Genomic DNA, 19922 nt, shown 5'->3' with positions numbered 1-19922 from the left:
CTCTATTAGGCCATCAAGTGGAAACATGACATAATTTGATTAATTTTTCTCACAGTGGACTTGGAAACACCATAGTGAATTTGAGTAAAAACCTACGATAGCCTGAAAACATTGCAAAGTTGCAGGTCACCTTAGTCTCACTGGCAATATCAGTGGGGCTCCTGAAAGCATCAGCTTTGTGCTTGCCGTCAGCCAGATAGTTAAAGAAGGACTTGGAAGTTAATCTATATAAAGTCTATACAATTCCACGGGAGCTTGTATTTTGCCCATTTACAAAGCCATTGCATGCCCAACCCATCAGAGCAAGCTGAATGATGTTGTGTCAAAAAAGTTGTGGTAGAACTAGAAAGGCAGCAGAAGGGATAGGGAATAAAAAAACCCATGGGAACTAGGACTTTTCAGCTGAAATAAGAGAAAACTGAGAGGGAACATGAAGAGGGCTGCTAGATGGAGAGCGGCAGGGAGGAGGAGAATAGCGAGCTCACGCTCACTGTTCCTCAAGATGCAATAGTGAGTGGCACCGAGTGAAATGATTAGACAACGTTTAAAACAAACAAAAAGCCAATACTTTTTCGCTCAATGCATAATTACATTTGGAACTCATTGCTGCAAGATTTCATGGAGCCTGAAAGTATAAACAGGTTCAGAAAGGCATGAAACAAGTCCACTGAAGGGTGCAACATCTGACTCAGCAAGCCTTTTTACCACTGAATGCCAGAGGCTACCAGCAAGAAAATCCTTCTGGTTGGACCCCATTTCTTACAGTCCTCCTTTAGTACCCGAGTTGGGACATTATCTGAGAAAGACACATCTTTGGTCTCCTTCAGTATTGTCACTTTTATGAGTTCAGGAATAAAGGAAGTAGAAATATTCTGGTGGAGAAGGAAAAAAAATCAGTGCAAGAGGCTTCTTCTCAATTCACATGTGCCAATGGTATAGACTTTGCTCTTTATTTGAATAGAGTGAAACTTCTTGTACCGTAGGTTGGGGCTTTTTTTTCTTCTGAGAATGAAAACAGGCCTTGCATTGTCATTCATATCACATTTATTGGAATGAGAGGCAGTTTATCTTTTAATAAAAACACACTGTTCAAACGGGAATCACATAAGGGGGCTGCTCGATGGCTGTGGAGGAAATGGGCTACACATTCCTACTAAACCAAAACAGCATCCTTGCTCTCTGCCACTTGAAATACTGTTCACAGGCAGCTGGTGCAGGCAGGAGCTGGCTGGGAGACAGCCCGGGGGGATGCTGGTGGAGCCCAGTGCCCAGTGTGGCTCTGCCGGGCCCCTGCGGTGGATTTGCTGCTGCCCACCAGCACGCTGCCATCCCAGTCAGCCTCTTCTCTGGACAGATGGAGAGCAGTGTCCATCCACCCCGCAGCTTCCAGTAGGGGCCACTGCTACACAGAGGAGGAGGAGGAAGAAGAAGAAGAAGAAGAAGAGAGAAGGAGAAGGAGAATTAAGAAGAGGAGAGGGAAGAGTTCAGAAAGCATCACAGTCTTAGAATCATAGAATTATTGAATCGTTGAGGTTGGAAAAGACCTTTAAAATCATCAAGCCCAGTCATTACCCCCGCACTGCCAAGCCCACCCCTAAACTGTGTCCCTAAGCACCGCATCTGCGTATTTGTTAAACACTTCTTGAGGTTTTATTTCCAGGCATGAGGACATCTGTTTGTAAACGGCTTGGCAAATGTGTATGAAGTTTTACTGTTTCTGCTGAGCTGCACTAGAGGAAAGGGATCACCACTAGGAACTGCAGGGGCTGCTTCATTTCCACCTCAGGTGTTCCTTGCAGGGATGGAAAAGTCACCCCTCTTCCCAAACCCTTCTCCCTGCACCATGTGAACTTAGAGGAGCAAGTGGATCCCTTGTTCCTGAGGGGACATCTGAGGCTGGGGAGGTGAAATGTCCCATGCGACAGCACTTCAGAGAGGAAGCTATGCATATTATAACAATAATCAAGTTCTCTTTACAAATATCTATATGCAGATTGCAGCTTCCAGTTTGGACCTAAAGAAAGGCTTGTGTGCCTAAAAGCTGGTTAGTGTTTTCTGGAGGTAGTGATTGATCTCATAATAATCTTACCTTCAAGACTGCCCTTCTTTATCCTTAGACCATGGTAACGACAGCACTACTAAATATAATACTGAGACTTGTAAGATGTATTTTTAACTCCCTAGTTTCACGTGAACCATGTCTTCCCTCTCTTGCATGGGATGCTTGCTGCTTTCTAGGGCTCCAGTACAAGCAAAACTGAATTTACAGGGCCAGTGAGTAATTATATCAATGGCTGTTTCTGGGGAATTCACTCAAAAGTTTAAAATTATTTAGGGAATCCCTCCTGGCAAAGATAAGAAGACTGTATGAGGAATATTAACCTTGATGGATAAAATGAGAGACCTCAGACTCTGCCTACCCTCATGGAGAAGAAATGCCACCTCTACAGATTTAGGGAAAAATTAAAGGAAAATGTCAAAATACATAAAGGTGCTAAAAGACCATTTCCAGCTTGCCACGCCCCTCAGCAATTCTGCTTTCATCCAGAACTGAAAAAAATTAATTGTTTCCCAGAAACAAATGTTTCTCAGCTATTTGTAAAGAGCTAAGGGATAGGAAGGTACACCCCTTCTACAGTGGAGTCCTCAGAGGGGATCGAATAGCTTGTGTTTATTTATCTTCACTAGCATAACCGGCTGTCAGTGGATTATCTCCTTCTGGCATCGAGATGGCTCTTTTTCACCATCAGGCAGCTGCAGAAGCAGCAGAGATTTTTTTTGCTGATTTTTGGCTTCCTACCTCAATGTCTCTCTTCCTTTGGTTGCTGGTGTGAACTGCTTGGTGGGGAATCTGCCTCTGAGGCCAGCCTGTCCTGCTTCCCTTGCTATGCATCTGAAAAGTTCAGAGGCTTCTTCTTTGTTTCAGTGTTGAGGCTAAAATGGTGTGATTAGATAGATAAACAATAGTGTCATTTTGCATCCTCTGGCTCGAGATGCAGCTGCCCCCTTGATGTGCTTTGAAATGATACAGGCACAGGAGCTTGTGCTGGGAAGCAGGGGGATTCTCCACTGCAAGGTGGGATTGTCCCAGCTGTACAACACTTGTCACGACACAGCAGCACCAACACCTGATTCAGATGAGAATCACGGGTTTGGGGCACTGTGCAAGCAGTTAAGGAAAAAACTATTTCCACCCCTGAAAACATAATATACAGCATTGGCGCTAACACGCTCCAGCCCTTATCTCAGTCTGAAACTGCATGCGGTGAGAAAAGGTGCCCTTTGCCGTTCCCTGCCTTGCTGCTAGTGGCAACCCTAACCCTAACCCTGAGCTGAACATCTGCAGAGGAGAGACACTCGTGCCGGAACACAGCGTGCCACCTTAGGATGGCTCAGATGTGGGCCTTATCTCCCCCTGGAAGCAGAACCCGAATACAGTAATGAGGATCCCCTACAACTGCTGGCTGCTGCGTTGCCCCCGCCACAGCGCAGTGCGTGCGGGGAAGCTCCTTTCTGTTGGCCTCAGCGGGGGCATCTCGGGTTGTGTCACTCTGAGGAGGCTCCAGGTGGGGAGGAGTGAGGAAGGTCCCTGTGACACTTTCGTCTGTGGGGGTCGGGGATATCTCAACAGTGTGTGGGCTGGGGCAGGGGGGTGCCTGGGGGTTACACCTGCATCTGGAGTGGTCCAGGGTGCTCCCATGTGATGGGACTCAGAAGAGAGTAATTTGGGGGCTGCCTCCTCAGCATTTTAAGGTGAGGACTGGTCGCCTCAATTACAAGGGGACTGAGCTGCTTGGTTTGAGACCAGCAGAGTTTCCTCAGTCCCAGGGATATGATGATGGCAATGATGCGTCAAGAAAGAGACCCCAGACTGCCACAGTTCAGAAGCATCCCTTAAGCCTCCATTTGGGGTGATGTGGGACATCTCAGTTTGGCACTGACACCTTGGATTCACACCGTGCATTGATTCTGAGGGGACACTCCGCATTTGGGCAGGTCTCTGGACCTCAGTCCATTTGCCTTGATAGATGAATATTGAGGGTCAGGATGCAACCATCTGGATGGGGAGCTAGCTCGAGGCACACCAGTTTTTTGAGTGCAGGACTGCGGGATACAGAGGGGACCAGAGAACCTCAGTTCATGGAGGTGAGGTTGCCCAAGAGCACCTCCATGGTGGTGCCAGGATACTTGAGTATGGTGGGTGTCAGAAGAGCAGAGCCTGGAGGTCTCTGGGTGTTTGGATTTGGGAGGGTACCAGGCAGCTCAGCTGGAAGGCACACATGGTGCTGAGCAGCATCTCCACTGCGTCACTGGCTTCTTAATTTGGGAGGATACCATTGTGCCTTCATCTCCTGTGAAACCCCTGCTCCACACAGTACTTCTGGCAACCTTTATGCAGTTGATGGGAGGAGTGTAGGAAAATATCCAAGTCCAAATTTATACAGGCTTCCCATGTCCACACTTAGACCTAGTGGCAGGGTCTGGTGGGAAACACCGGGCTGAGCAGCACTCTTGGGTATGGCAAGCACCTCCGTGTTCAAAACCAAGAGGGTGGTCGCTGTGCATTATGCATTAGTCCCCCTGCTGCAGTCCAAGGTGGGGGCTTGCACCGCAAGCTATGGTGAGGTTCAGAAAGTGTCCTGGTGAGGCTCAGGTTTCCTGGTGAGGTTCAGAAAGTTTCCTGGTGAGGATCACAAGGTTTCCTGATGAGGTTCAGAAAGTCGCCTGGTGAGGCTCAGAAAGTTTCATGGTGAGGCACTGCCATTCCTGCCTGGCTCCTGGTCTTCCAGCTTTACCGTTGTCCCAGTTCAAAAGCATGGCAGGGACCCCAGGGTGGGGGAAGGCTCGCTAGCCATAACAGGGTAAAAAGAGAAAAAGGAACCTGAACTTTTCCTAATTCAGATCAAATATTTGGATCAGAACAGAAGGTCAAAAGAGATTAGGCCTGTTTGAATATGAAGCAGAGGGGACCAAAGACCATAAGGTCAGGTGTTGAAAGTGAGTAGAGAATAGATGTGTGATGGGCCCGCACATGGTGGAGGGGCATAGTCCTTTCTACTGGTGTTCAGAGAGGAACTGTAATGTTTTAGATATTTCCCTTTGATGAGAAGGAACGAAATACTGAAGGCACCCAGGGAAGCTGCATGAGCTTATCAGGGAGAGTACATAGTCCCAGTGACACGTGCGGGGCACATGCATTGGCAGGGGCAGGTAGGAGGTGGCTTCTAGAGGTGGGCACCTGGAGAGGGAGAGGGAGAGAGATGAAGAGGAGGCATAGGCAGCAAAAGTACCTCCAGAGGGCATCAGAGTTGGGTGGGTGAGGAAAATGAGGAAAATACAATCTGAAACCGAGTTGTTTGAGAACAGCGGGCAGAAAGTAAAATCGGGCTGAAAAACGTGAAAGGGAAAGATGAAAGAAAAACAACATAACCAGGGAGAAAGTGAGAACAAAGAGAGAGAACCAGACTCTGAAATCAACCCGAAAAGTGAGTTCCTCACTCCCTATCCCTCACTGCGGTGAATATTTGGAGGATTTGACTTGCTGCCTGGGACAAATTATGTTAAGTAATGGGGAGGATAATGGGGTTTACACATGGAGGGATCTTCTTGCCTCCCTGCTGCTGTTTCAGTAACAAGTGTTTGGCTTTACATGATGACCTTTGTATAAGGAAGGGCTCTACAGTAGGTCAAGGATTTTACTCTGAAGTAAGGGCAGTAAGGGCTGGGACTAGGAAAAGTGACTGAGTGTGCTTGAAAACATTTACATGCTTAAGAAAGTGTGTGTTCATATTGTTGTAATATTTTTATAAAGATTCAGTTTAGAGCTGTTGTAGGGAGGAATTCTGAAATACTCCACAGCTTTTCTCCTTTCCTCCCATATTTCTGTCTTCCCCCAAGATTCAAACAGTCTTCACCTTTTTCCATGCTATGTTTTAGGATTACTGTTGTCTTTTTTTTTTTCTAGCTCCTTTTATTTCTCATAGACTCACCTATTTTAGGATTTGAATTTCTTTTTTCTTTCATTCCTTCTCTTCCGGCTTTCTTTCCCTTCCAGCCCTAAGTGCTTTCCTCATTGCAAGTGTAATTCTACCTTTAATTACTCCTCTCCATGAAATCTCCCTTCTCTCCTGCCTCCTAATGCACATTCTCTTTCACATCCTCCTACTTCCCCTTCCTCTCCCCTAGCTTCCCATCTCTTTCCCTCCATCCTTCCTTGACACTTTTCTTTCCTCTCCTTGTTCCTGCCTGGATGAGTGTCCCTTCCTGCCTTCCTCTCCCTCCACCCTCTTCCTTGCTCGCTTGCAACTCCCCTGCCCCCCAGCTTTCCCTTCCTGCGATGCCCCACTCCAGCCTGAATGTCTCCGTCTCTCCTCCTTGTGGAAGACAGGCTTGGGATAGCCTGTGAGAGAGACAAGCCTGAAAAGAAGGATTTACAATGAGAACTTGACAAGAATGTGGAAAGCTGAAAAGGAAGCAAAGTGTGTAGGAAGAAAGAAAAGGAAGGGAAATGAGGGAAATGAGACCAGGGAGACAAAACTAGAGAGAAGAAATAAAAGTCACAAAAACACTCAGATGGGGGGGGGGGGGGGGGGGGGGGGGGGGCGGGACCAAACAGCTGGAAAACGCAGTAGAAAAGATAAGGGTGTTCCTAGTTATCTGGCGCTGTGGCAATGAGTCAGAATCACCGAGTTTCCGATCTCCTATTCAAATGTAAACAAATATTTCTTCATCTTTCTTGCAGTGGTGCCCAAGGGGTGCCAATCAACCCACAGCACAGCGGGGTTATTTGCACAGAGAGACCTCACAACCCTGGCAGCACTTTTGCTGTAAGGCAAAGGCGAAGAGTAGTAGGAGGGTACAGCACACCTGCAAAGTTGTCAGGCAGGGGGGTTAATAACTGGTTGGGGGTTTTGTTTTTGTTTTCTTTCACCAAACCTGGAACACATGAAGATGCGTGCCCACAGATGAGCCAGGATGATGCCCCTGGCAGGAGAGCCTGCCTTTCACCAGCTCTGGTACTCCTCTTTGGCCTGAGAGATGTCCAGCAGCCAGATATTCCGCTCCTCTGCCCTTTGCTTCCCATAACTGAACCCTACATGCTCCCGATAACTCTCACCTTGTATATTTGGTAAAAGCCTAACCTCAGTGTTTAGGTACGTGAACTAGAAAGAAGTGCAAGACTGACCCTCATTAATGATTATCATATTCTCGGACTGTGAAGTCTGTATGATCTACCCATTTTGCTCTTCTCTTCGGACTCACAACCACATGAAAATAAATAGTTATGATAAAAATTGATTACCTTTTCTAGGTACGTCTTGCCTATATCTGGCCATATGTCAGTGTGAGACTGCCTCGCCCTTTACTTTGTATTTGTCAGGAGAAGCTAAGTAAAGGTTGTATTAACTGCTATTTGCCCTGGTCCTGTAGTATGCAGCCAGGGTGAAATTCAAAGACAATTTAGAATGCTATCACCAGTCCTACTGATGGTATTTTGCACTCCTTTTATTTAGTACAAAGCAAATTGTACCTCAGGTGCTTAATTTTCTTCTAAAAAAATTAAGACATTAAACATATTTGCTTTTCAGCTTGCGAACACTCCATCCCTCTGATGCAGTGGTTCTGACTTCCTGGGGACTGCCAGTCTAGAAATGTTTGTGCAGAGCTGCTCACTGTACAAATACACCTTTAGGATCCACTCGTAGCGAGTACTCCCCATTTAAATCCACATAAGTTGGTCATGAAGCAGAAGGGTCACTGAATACACTCTGGTCTGTACAATTGCAATCAATTTCTGAAGAGCAGAAAGTTTCCTTAGGCAGCAAAAATATGTTAGCTCCATCAGCAAGACAGCACAGATTGAGGCTGTTGGCACTTAATAATATGTAAATTGTCAGGAATCCCAAGTCACCCATTGACACCAGCTCTGCCGAAGGCGATGACTGTGCCCCGTCTCTCTCAAATCAGCCCCGTCTCTCTCAAATCCGCCACAAGTCTTGCCCAACCCTTGTTGGCTATTTCTGGCATGACCTAGTGAAGCCCTTAAAGAGGCTTCAGTACTGGAAGGGATCACACCTTTTGTAACGCTGTATGTGAAGCGTGCAGCAGAGAGCAGGAAAACAAGCCGCAAGACAAGCGATCTATGCTCAGATCTCTTTTTCAGTGGCTTGCTGGTGGTGTGCTAGCCAAATCACTGGATTTCTCTGCCTACTCTTCCTTATGCAAACAAGGGGAAGTGATACTTAGTCATTATTATAACATCTAGGGATGCAAATTACTGTGTCAATGATTACTGTTTGTTCTCAAAATACATTCCATTTCCCTTTATCCCATTTACAACACCGGATTAGTCACTTTCAATATTACAGAATCATAACCATTCATTCCTTCAGATGGAGTACTAGTTTCCCTAAAAAGAAAAGCAGCTCTGAGAGGTGGGCCACTATTTCACACAAGGGTCTGCGGGATCAAGTTGCTTAGATACTGGGGTGAGGGAGGATATTAAGTACAGAGGTGACCAACAAATAGCACTAAGAAGTGCATAATATATTGAGGATATAGCAAACGCTTGTCTAATGTAACATCTGATGGCTAATGAGGATTTGTAACTCATCTGTAAGAACAGCTTTACTTTCTTGCAATGATACTGATTGCATCAGGAATTTCATAGTAGTGCAGAACAGTACATAAATTAAAATCATTAGACTGATGGGATACACAACTATTAGCACGCATCACTGTGCTTCCTTGAATGTGGATTTTACAAAGCAGGAAGTATCTTCAATAACCTACCTACATCTTTGTGGTTTTACAAAGGAGTTTTTCACGACTGCATGTGTATTAGTGCCAACTTCTCCCTCACTGAATTTGGAATTACAAAAAAATCCCTGATCTCTAACTATATATTGTCCTAGTGAGGGAGGAAAATGTTTTATTGAAGTTTGCTGGAATTTTGAATGAGCTTTAATCACTGAGATACTGGAGACAATTACTCAGGCTATGGCTACACACAAAATTGTGGTGATTGAACTGAAGATTGGAAACTGATAAAGCAGTTCAAGCCTGTACAAAAATACCTTTCTCAGCTCAGGTCAGTGTGGGCTTTATACACCTTTCCTGGCAGGTAAGCAGGAAGTAGCAGTTGTCATACATCTTGATTCTTACAAGGATTTGACACCATTCCAGATGACATTCTCCTAAGCAAACAAAGAAAATATAGTTTAGATGAAATCCTAAAAAAGTAGGTGCGTGACTGGTTAAAAAAATAGCTTTAAAAACCAGTTAACAATTGTTCTCTGTCAGACTTAGAGGAATTTTTGAACAGGGTCCTTCCAACATCTGCGTGGAATCCATTTTATGCAGTATTTTCATTAACAACCTGTGATGAGGGAATAAAGAGTACTCATAAAATCTGCAGACATCATCTAGCTGGGAGAGGATGCAAACAGTTTGGTGGATGGACTGAGAATTCAAAATGATCTTGCTAAATTGGAGAAAATCAAGAACTCAGTAAAGAAAAGTGCAAAGTGCTACATTTAAGAGGAGGAAATCAAAAGCACAAAGAGAAAATGGGGAATAAGTGGCCAGGCGGCAGTACTGCAGAAAGGCAGCTGGGGGTGTGAGCCATGAACTGAACAGGAGTCAACAGTATGGTGCTGTTCCAGAAAAAAGGCAGAACTGCTGTGGGGAGCTGGGTGCACAACACAGCAAGTGACCGGTTTGCTCTGCCTGGCACGGGGAAGGCCAGACACCAACTGAAGGTTTCACAGCGGAGCTGCAAACCTAAGAAGAGGCTTTGAGAGCACGTCCTGTGAAGAAAGGTTAAGACGGTTTGTTTAAGAAGGGCAAGACTAGAGAATGATGTGGTAACCGTTGGCTTGTGGAGATGAAATGTTCTCACTGACTGCTGGGAGTGGGACAAGAAGAGGTTTCTGCTTCAAAACAGAAACCCTGGGAAGATGCCCTGGTATTTAGGCATAAGGGAACGAAGTTGTGGAGCTACTAAGGTGGCTGTGCACAGTGTTCTTCATGTTGGGACCAACTTCTTCTGGGGATTCTGTAGGTATGGTCAGGCCTGCCAGTGGGCAGCAAATGTAGGATGCCAACGGAGACAAGCTCAAGGCACCTGCTCAGGGTGGCCGCAACTGAACTGTGCCACCCCAGATATGAAGACAAAATGACTTATTTTGCTGTAAAGCCCTCAGATACCAACATTTAATTTGACAGTGAAAGCAGAGCAGCTTCCTCCTACCTGCCAAATTACAGAGAAACCCTGTGGCAGCTGATGGAAAAAGGCCATGAATTATGTTCCCGGCCTCTCCTGTTGAGCTGTTTCTGAACATCTTGGTGAGGAGATCCCGGGAGGCTTCCCAGAGGCAATATAAAGTGCCTAAGCCCTTGTCAGTGCAGGCAGTCTCTGCTTGTCTGCTTATATCCATGTGGACATTTTGCGTTTCAGTCGCTGCTAGTCTCTGTTGTGATTTAACTGGGGAAAAAAATTGACAATATTTTCCTCCGCGTTTTCAATTCTCCCTAGAGCTGGCTGCACTTTCTTTAAATACCAGAGCTTTGAATTTCATTGAGGAAACAAACCAACCAAAACCGCAGAACAATTCTGGAACCCAGTGAGTTTTTCACCCCGTTTCTTGACCTGGAGAAGGAAACATAGCCAATGGTGAGTGGCAAATACAGGTTTGCTAACCTCCACTGGCCAAATCTGGTGACTAATGTCTCCTTTCTTTTGGATGACATGGGATTAACAGATGTATATTGGTCTTGAAACTAGAACATAGGGTTCTAGTAAAAGTTGGGAAGTTGGGAAGCTCTGTGGAGATCCATCGTTACTTAGGAAGCTGTGTCCTCTGCAATTGACTGTAACTGGTAGGATGCAACAAAACTGAACTCCTTGCTGTGGAGTGGGGGGAGAAGACCAAATAGCTCTGTGGAGGAGCGTGTGGCTCAGCAGGCAGAGGGCTGGATGGGCAGGTAGCGGGAGCTGGGACTCACTGGACTTGCTGCATGACACTGGGGAAACCATTTCACCTGTCCCCGTGTCACAACAGCTCCAACTGTAAAATGAGATAACGAGCCTGGCTTTTCCTTATAAATAACTTTCCTTATGAATGACTTCCCTTATAAATAACTTGCCTTATAAGTAGCTTACACGGCAAATACTACATAGGACATAACAGGCTCTGTGGCATTTTTTTGTAATACACACATTTCCGAACACAAATAGCTCAGTAAAACAGTTACAGATGCTATGCTTCTTAAGGGAAACATGTGCTTTCAAAATGTGTTGTTAGTATAAAAAAACAATTCATTGGACTGATTTAAATGTATTAGCAAGCATCTAACCTGCAGTAATTTAATTGCAAAAATTTAATTGCAAAATTAAAACAATTAGCAAAGCAGCCCTCAGTGTTCATAATTCATCCATTTTATGCAGAAATTCATAGCATCTGAAGCACCCTACAAAAGAAACAAAATAAATACTAATGGAAGATGGGGCTTTTTTTGCAAACTTTTTGGGTTAGAGTTAAAACAAGTAACTTTACCCATTAGTCACAGAGTGGCTGCTTACTCAGGCTGGAAGCCAGTCCATGCCAGCACTCACTGGATGAAATCCACGTGCCACAGCCCAGCATAACGAGACATCTCCCATGTGACAGCGACTAAGGGGGCAAAGAGGTGTCTTGTGATCCCAATTCATGGGCACAAGATCTTCCAACAGTTAAGCAGATAAATAAGCTGCAACCACGGGCTGAGCTGGTTCACCTGGGGAAACTGCTTCACATAAAAGACCCTGTCTACTCTTCCTGAAATGTTCTTGCAAATAAGCAGCTTCTTATATGGTGAAGCTTCTCCTCTACTTGCAGGTGGAAGTTTATACACTGGCTAGTGCTTGTTGGTGGCCCCAACATGCTGCCATTTGTTGGAGAAGATAAAAAACTTCGGTCCGTTTTATTCTCTGCCCATGGCCAGACAACGGTGATTAGTTGGGGAACATTTGAATTGGCATTGGCGCCTCAGCGGTTCTTTGCAGGATGGATGCTTTGGGTTTCTTCTTGACTTTGGCTGGGGCTTCAGAAGCCAAGTTCACATCAGGAACAGTGGGCCTGGGGCTTTCCTCCCCTATCCTTCCAGGAACCGCTCTTCACTTCTGAGAATTATCGAGTGCTGAGATTGCTGGCTGAGGTGGTTTTTGGTGGAGCAGGCAGAGCAGATGAATTTGACCTGGTTAGCAGGAACACACTGATCTCATCAAATATTTCTAAGTATCCAGTGGGTTTATTTCAGTTCGAGTCAAAAAAACTTCACTTCCACAAGGTAAAAATGTCTCATTTAAATTATCTTAAGAAGGCAACTGTGAAGTTCAGTTCTCCAGCCTTGTCAAAACAAGGGTCTTCAACCAGACTGTTGCTGGGCTCCTGGCACCACCCTAGCAATGGGAGTATTTCTCCGTACAGGAAATTGTTTGTGAAACTCGGCTCAGCCCTTTCACAACACCCTCTTCGCACTTTCCAGGAGCCATTTAACACTTAGCACGGTAAGCGATATGTGGCCAAGGAGAAGGGAACAGAAGAAGGATTTATTAGGGCTGACTGCTGTTTGAGGGAATTTGCTTATTAAAGCAGATGGTAATATCAGAAACAGTAATCAGGTGTTGTGGTAGGCAGAAAAAAAACCTTCCAGTGCTAAATTTCTCCAGACTCTGATTCGGCTCCTTGTTAACCAAATCAAAATCTGCAGTCACTAGAAGCTCAGTGGAATCTACATCTTTATTTAGTATATAACTTGTTTGAACTTAGTTGCCCGCTGTTGAAGAACTGGCCAGTTGTCCAGATATTTCCCCTTTTAAATAAGCACGTGCTATATGTGCGAGAGAAAGTGACTGCTGAAGATCTGTTAAAAGGGGTAGCATGTTTGGTGAACTGCTCCAGGACACTGAGCAGCTTCCTGGCTCGCTCTTTCACATCATCAGCTCACATGCCCGTGATTTAGACTTCAGACTGAAGTCTTCCGTGTCTGATACCCAGCTTGCTGTACCTCACTGCCATCTCTGTTGTGCCTTGTGGCTGGGAAAGCTCTGCCCATGCCCTCTGTGAAGCAGACAGCTCAGCCCTGACATGCTTTTTATAATCTTTTGTATTTCTGTCCTTTTGGTCCACAGACAATTTGCTTTTATAGTTTCCTACCGAATACAATACACAAACTTAGCACGCTCGCTTCACTGGCACATTTTGAACCCCTTTTTCTAGCAGACCTTCCCTAAGTTACCATCCCTTTATAGATTTTCCACTGATTTCCACTCATGTTTCTGTGGATGTTCCTTCCTCTGCATGACCTGGAGACAGCTTGGCAGCCCGAGGCAGCCTAAGGAGCTGCTTCTATGCAGAAACTGCAGGTCCTAGAGTGTGCTGAGCCAACATCAAAGATAAAACATTAAAGATACTGACACAGCAATGGCATTGGCAATCAGCTCTTGCACGTGTGAAGAATCTGTAAGGATGTCCTTATGCATCTCCTTCTTCTATCCGATTAAGGTGATCTGCTACCATTTACATCAATTTGCCAAATATATATATATATTTGCCAGTTTGGTCTGCTGTTAGCAAGGACATTAATGTCTGTGAAAGTTTCCATGTTCTCATAATTATCTACTACCTGTTATAAGTTTGATCACTTCTTGAGTACAGAGTTTTTTGCTTTAGCCAAGTGCTATGAACCCCTTTATAATTCCTAGTTTTTACAAGGGCAGGGAGCTAACCTGGGTTAACCCTGCACTTCTTTGTTTCCTAGCTTTGTTTGGATTTTGTTTCAAATATTCAGTGGTTTTGCAAAAGGTAGGTGTTTCATGGAATTCAGAACATGAGTGAGAAGGCTGCAAAAGTGGAAAGAATTAATTCCTTGCTTATCCCATCCCTTTGCACTGCAACCCCAGGCTCCTGCAGGGAACAGATGACATGACACCATCAGCATACTGGCACACAGTGAGCATGAGCACTTCTCACTGCACAGCCACCTTGCTGCCAGGGTGGTGGGGACAGACTGGGGCCAGCTGCCAGCTAGCAACTCCTACCAGTATAGCCACAGCCACTGGGGGTTCAGTGCCCGGGTCTTTCCCCAGCCTCTCAGAGTTTGTAGTTGGCATGAAATGTCACGCTGCTCACAACATACCGGTCAGTAGCCAAGCTGTCAGTGAAAACCAGCTCTACCATATGAACTGCTGTGACATCTGAGTTAGAGTCAGCTTTATTCAGTAGGGAACAGCCAGCTTGGATGGCTAATTGCCATCCACGGTTCTCTCTTCCTTCAAGATCTTCCTCCAGATTTACATCTTGGACCTGTCTTGGCATCTGGATGAGGCTGGTGCTCACGTACCAGTGCAGTGAGACGAAGACAGGTAGGATCTATGCAAAGCCCCTCACTACAAGAGGCAGCTTTAGCATCACCTCTGCCCTCCATCCCCCAAGGAAAACTCCCCTCTTGGACGGCTTAGTAAAACCAGAAAATGTTATGCTGGCGACGCAGTCGGTCCCTAGGCCTGGACAAGCATTCCAGGCCTCCTCTACCACGGCGCTGCTCTGAGGGGCAGGGATGGGAGGGCCGGGGTGGGGGGGCCGGGGCAGCACTCCCCGCTGGGGGGGGAGCGATCCCCGCTGGGGGGGCAGCGATCCCCGCTGGGGGGGCAGCACTCCCCGCTGGGGGGGGGGCGATCCCCGCTGGGGGGGGAGCGATCCCCGCTGGGGGGGCAGCACTCCCCGCTGGGGGGGCAGCGATCCCCGCTGGGGGGGCAGCACTCCCCGCTGGGGGGGCAGCACTCCCCCGCTGGGGGGGCCCAGGCGGGCCCGGGCCTGCGGCGGGGTTAATGCCCAGGCGCCGAGCTGAACGCCTCGGGCGCTCAGGAGAAAAACCGCTCATCCCGGCCTTAATGCAGGCGGCGCACCCTTACAGGACCGATCCCCTCATAAAAAAAAACCAACTATATATTTGTAAAAATAAGATGGTACCCGAGCCCCTCTCGCCCCGAGGCGCGGCCGCGCAGGGCGGCAGGCCCCAGCTGATGGCGGCGGCCGCGGCTCCGCCCTCTTCCGCCTTGGCCGCGGCGGCGGCGCCCCCTGGCGGCTGCGCGGGGTGCGGGCGGCCCCCGCCTCGGGGTGGTCATCGCCCTCCGGTGATGGGGTACCGCAGCGCCAGGGGGGGTTGGCTCCGGGCTGGTGGTGTTTGTTTTTTGGGTTTTTTTCTGACTAAAATGACGTTAAATACCAGCGGGTTTTTACTAGAAATCGCGCAAACTTTCCTCAAAAATCACCGATGGCGTCTGGGGCCGTGAAATAAGCCGGGGGAGGGAATCCTCCTGCTTTCACCTGCAGGGAGCGGGTCCCTCGCTTCATCTGCCGAAACACCCTCGGCGGTGGCTCAGCGCCCGCGGCGCAGACACGGACACGGAAATGGACAGGGACAGGAACACGGACACCGACACGGGCACAGACACGGAGGCGGCAGTACCTCCCGCCCGCCGCCAGGGGGCAGCGCCGGCGCGGGCCGGGCCGGGGGCTGCGCGCGCAGCGCCTCGGCGGCGTCAGGGCGGGCGGGGGCGGTGCGTCCCCTCATGGCGGCCCGGGGGCTGAGGGAGCCGGCGGTAGGCTGGGGCGCCCTGGCTTTGCGGCCGGCTGCAGGGGTCCTCGGTGGGCGGCCCGCCGGTGGGAGGCCCCCGGGAGCCGAGCCGAGGCGGCGCCGGCGGTGCTGCCGGCGGGGAGGGCTCGGGCCTGGGGGGGTCTGGCCTGTTGACAGGGCCAGAGCCCGGTGTCCCGCCCGCCCTGTCACACTTCCACACACCGCAACGTAAATACTTAGCAGGTGGGGTGGGAAGGGCCTAGGTTTGCCCGTTGCCCCGTTTGTGGGTCCGGGGCAGGTCGAATGGGTGCCTGGGGCAGGGGTGGGCGAGTGTGGCGAGCCAAGGTGGATCCTGCTCGCCCCCAGCCCCTGCTTCGCCTCCAGTGGTTGCCTCTACCAGCTGAAGGAGAGCAGCACCATCTGTCTTCTGCTTTTCTTTTTCCAAAGCATACATGCTTCACCGATTGCCAGTCTTCGCCCTATAAGTAGCACTCCGTACCGTGTAATTTGCCTTTTTACTTTTCTTCTTCCAGTGCTCCATTGCTGTTTTCTCCACTACGAAGAGCAGCAAAGAATGAGTGGCGTTGGGGCCCATGAGAGACGATGAGATCACTTCAAAAGGGAGGAGAGAGAGAATGAAAATTAACTTCTCAGCTCTCATCCTGATTTTTCATGTAAAAAGGTGCATAGCTGTAGGATATGGAAGTCTCTGGCCCACATGCTTCACTAGCACAGGAGGTGGCAGGATACAGGACCTGAGCAGCCACCAGTAGGTTCTGGCACAGCAAGTTCTGTGTTCCTTTGATTAAGAGACTGGGTGCAAAGGGCTGACCAGCCAGTCATTTTTGGAAAAAAAATAGGCAGAAACAAAAAGAAATTGAAGCAATCCATTCCTTTTGAAGGTAAAGGTGAAGGCGGCACAAATGTCATCCAAATTGCTGAGCATCTCTGCATTACGTTTACAGGTCAAATGCAGTGTGAAGGCAATGTGAAAATCTTAACTGCCAAGGCATCTGGGCTGTGTCAGAAAGACGCTGCTCTCTGCTTTCTTGGAGCTAAAAGAAAATTCAGTAAGTTGCTGAGTTGAATGCTTCATCTGCCTCCCTCACAAGCTTCTGGAGGTGACAGATGTTTCCTCGGGGCCTGTTATTTTAGACACTTCCATAATTTATATATCTCTGCAAGCCTGGTGGGTGGAATTGGATGTCACAGACAAGCTGAAAATAACTCATATACTCAGACTCCGATATCTACTGGCCCATGTAGAAAAACTCTGAGATCAAATTGAATCACATTATATGTGCGTGGCAGATGCATTGAGAGATACAGATGGAGCAACGGTGGGTTAAAGTGAAGTTGAAATGTTCTGTGGGGACTGCTGGCAAGGACTCCACAATAACATTGTGCACAGCAGAATCACCGTGGCTTAGCCCTCACGATTGTTTTGCTAAGATCTGCAGTAGCATACAGAGGAAAAATTAATATTTAGAACAATATGTAATTCCCTGTGTGATCATGATGTAGAACTAGACAGAATGCCTTTGGCCTCTGCATGAGAGGTTCAGGAAGCTATCTGGGCAGATGGCTTTGCGGAGCTGCGCTTGGGTGTGCCTGAAGTAAGGCCAAGGGGCTTCAAACCTGCTTCAGGGTCCTTCTCGTTAGAAGCAGTACTTGGTAGGAAAATACTGCTGCGGGACCTTGGAGCCTCAAGCCGTTAATGCCTTGCCAGGTATTTGGGGATAGTCTGGTGGAAGAGACAGGCAAGTAAATATGCTACATCCGCACATGCCCAGCGCTCCAAAAATATAAATCAGGGGACGCTGTATTTGTGGCATATAGGCAAGTACCGGTGAAAGCACAGAGTAGGGGCTAAGGTGTAAGGGAATATTCTCAGGTGAACATCTCAAATGCTAAGTTTTCTGCTTCTATCCGTGTGTAGAGACCAGGGAGTTTCACCCAGCCATTCATTAAGTTTTCCCCGAGTGCAGCCTGGCTTCCTTTGGGTACAGCTCAGAACCAGCATTCTCTGGGAGGTGGTAATATTTTCCAAGGCTGGGCCATTTGTCCATGCCAGCCTCTAGAGGCTATGGAGAAGCTGTGCAGAAAGGGCCTGGGCGCACTTGGCCACACCCTGTAGCCAGCGGTAGGATGTTTATAGCCTGCCAAGGTAAACTGCGTGAGCGGTGTGCCTCGATTTACAGCCAGATCTCCAGAGCAAAAGCACTGAGTGAAGAATGGCAGAGCTTTTAACTCCTTGTGAGGAGCTGAAGACAGAACTCTCAGTGGAGGAGCCAAACTCCTGGAGGATATTGCCACCTCCAGGGAGCATGTATCTCATGGGCTTTCCTGACATAGTTTCTGCCATAGCACAGCCTTGGCACATGTCATCTCTGCATTTAAAGCCTTTTTTGCTTTGTTTTGGTTTTCCCAAAAGTCGCCTACAGGTATTTGTTTCCACTTTCCTGAGTGCTTCCCAAACACAGGGCTTAACCTCGGTGCTGTTTCTAGTCCCCTTTGAGCACTAATATGTGATGACTCGGATCTCCTGAGGCCTAACCCAGTGCTTTCTTCCAGGAGTTGTTCAACCTCCCTCTTCAATTCATCAGAGATTGTTTGGATTCAGCAGATTTCCCTTTCTTCAAGGCCAATGACTTCCACTCTTTCCTTGCATCTTCCAGCCTCCCTGTCCCCATGGTTGTTTGCCATTCCTTTTTTTTCTTTTGAGTCTCTCTGTGGCAAGGTGTTGCACAAAGCCATACTTTTGGATGTACAGTGGAGGGGACAGGGAACGTTCATCCTGCTCTCAGAGGTCCCTTTAGAAAAAAATATTCTTTAAACACCCACAAAGATTTAAGCCAAAAGATTTTAATTTTTAAGCTGATGAACAAATAATTTGTCCAGAGTCAAAATATTTGTGCTGATAACGGTGCTGTGCCCTGAGTGAATTAATTTGCCTATCTTACATTTACTTGACTTCCCTGCTCGCAGATACCTCAGTCCAGAGATATCCCATATCCTGGTCCAAAACTCACAGCCCTGCTCTTGCAGGAGGAAAATGCTGCATCTTTGGAGAGCTTGGGTGTACTCTTAAGGGGCACAGGAGGAGCAGAACCAAAGGACTTCTGCTGGTTCACTTGTTACCCAGCAGGTTTTGGATTTGTCTGTCCAAAACTTTGGGTGACATCAGTGGGATAACTGGTATAAAATTGCCATTCTGCCCAGGAGGATGTTAGATCTGTTAGCTCTCACAGTGTCCTGATGCGTGTGGCCATAGAGGAGTGTGGCAGCAACTCCTCTAATCTTAAGCCTCTTACCGTAGTGGAAAAAACAACACAGAAATATCATGTAATTGTTGGTTGTTTCTTTTTTTTTAATTGTGTTGTTTTTTAAAAAAAATGAAGGCCTCCCAATTCTCCTAATCACTAGCTGCAGTCCAGGAAACTTTGTGTTTATTAAGCACTGTGTAAATTTGCAGCTCTCTATAAATGTAAAATCAATAGTGATGATAACAGCAGCAAAGTGCTTAGTCCAGCCCTGGTAATAACCCAAGATTGCTAACTTCTTGATAAGGTCACTAACACAGGCACCTCCTCTCCATGTGAAAACACAGGGTGCGGAACAGAAGATACTTGTGTTCCCTGACAAGGAAGGAAACACTGAAAACATGTAATTTCCAGCAGGTGACAATGGCAGGCAAAGACACGAAGGATTCGCTTAAGATCTGTTGGGGGGGCCTTAGCCCCTCCACTGAGCACTGCAAACATGCTTCCTTTTCTAGGAAATTAAAATCTTAACAAACACCTCCTCGTTAATGGGATCTTTTTTTTCGTCTGTTCTCACAACCACACAAGAAAGGAGAAACTCCAGTAACCTGACGGAGTGAGCAAAATGACGTTTCTGGAGGATGGACAGAGCGGCGCAATGACGGCTAGTGTGGCTGACCCCTCGGAACTGTGGCCCTGTCAGTGCCGTTCCACTGCTTCCCGTAGGGCATGGCCTGGGCAGGGCCTGGGCTTCACGGCGGGGCTCACCGAGTGTGCATAGGGACCGCACTTACACCTCTTCCCAGGCATCCTGCAGCTCTTGTGGCAGCTCTGCAGGTGGAAGGGCTTCAGGCTTTTTATAGCTGGGGCTTTCCCACCACGGGCAATAACTAACTCTATGCATTTAAAACCAGCGTGTCTACCACTAACGGCTGGTAGCCCCCTCTACCTTCCACTGTGGTGATTCCCTTAAGGCTGGAACCGCTGCAGGCAGCTGTGGTTGGCTCCATGCAGTCTGCTCCTCTTCCAGCCAGGTCC

General features: G+C 47.7%; 1 long non-coding RNA gene across 1 annotated transcript; it reads left to right on the top strand.

Annotated features, from left to right (window-relative positions):
* The first annotated feature begins 14743 nt into the window (after positions 1-14743).
* On the top strand, positions 14744-19421 carry LOC114015728 (uncharacterized). Its single transcript, XR_008733380.1, has 4 exons — positions 14744-15646; positions 16155-16303; positions 16587-16691; positions 19232-19421. It is a non-coding gene; the product is annotated as an uncharacterized LOC114015728 (long non-coding RNA).
* The last annotated feature ends 501 nt before the right edge of the window (positions 19422-19922 follow it).

Source organism: Falco cherrug, chromosome 7 (genome assembly GCF_023634085.1).
Source record: "Falco cherrug isolate bFalChe1 chromosome 7, bFalChe1.pri, whole genome shotgun sequence".
NCBI lineage: Eukaryota > Metazoa > Chordata > Aves > Falconiformes > Falconidae > Falco > Falco cherrug.
The sequence above is the reverse complement of the archived record's forward strand: the minus strand, read 5'-3'. Positions and strand labels throughout refer to the sequence as shown.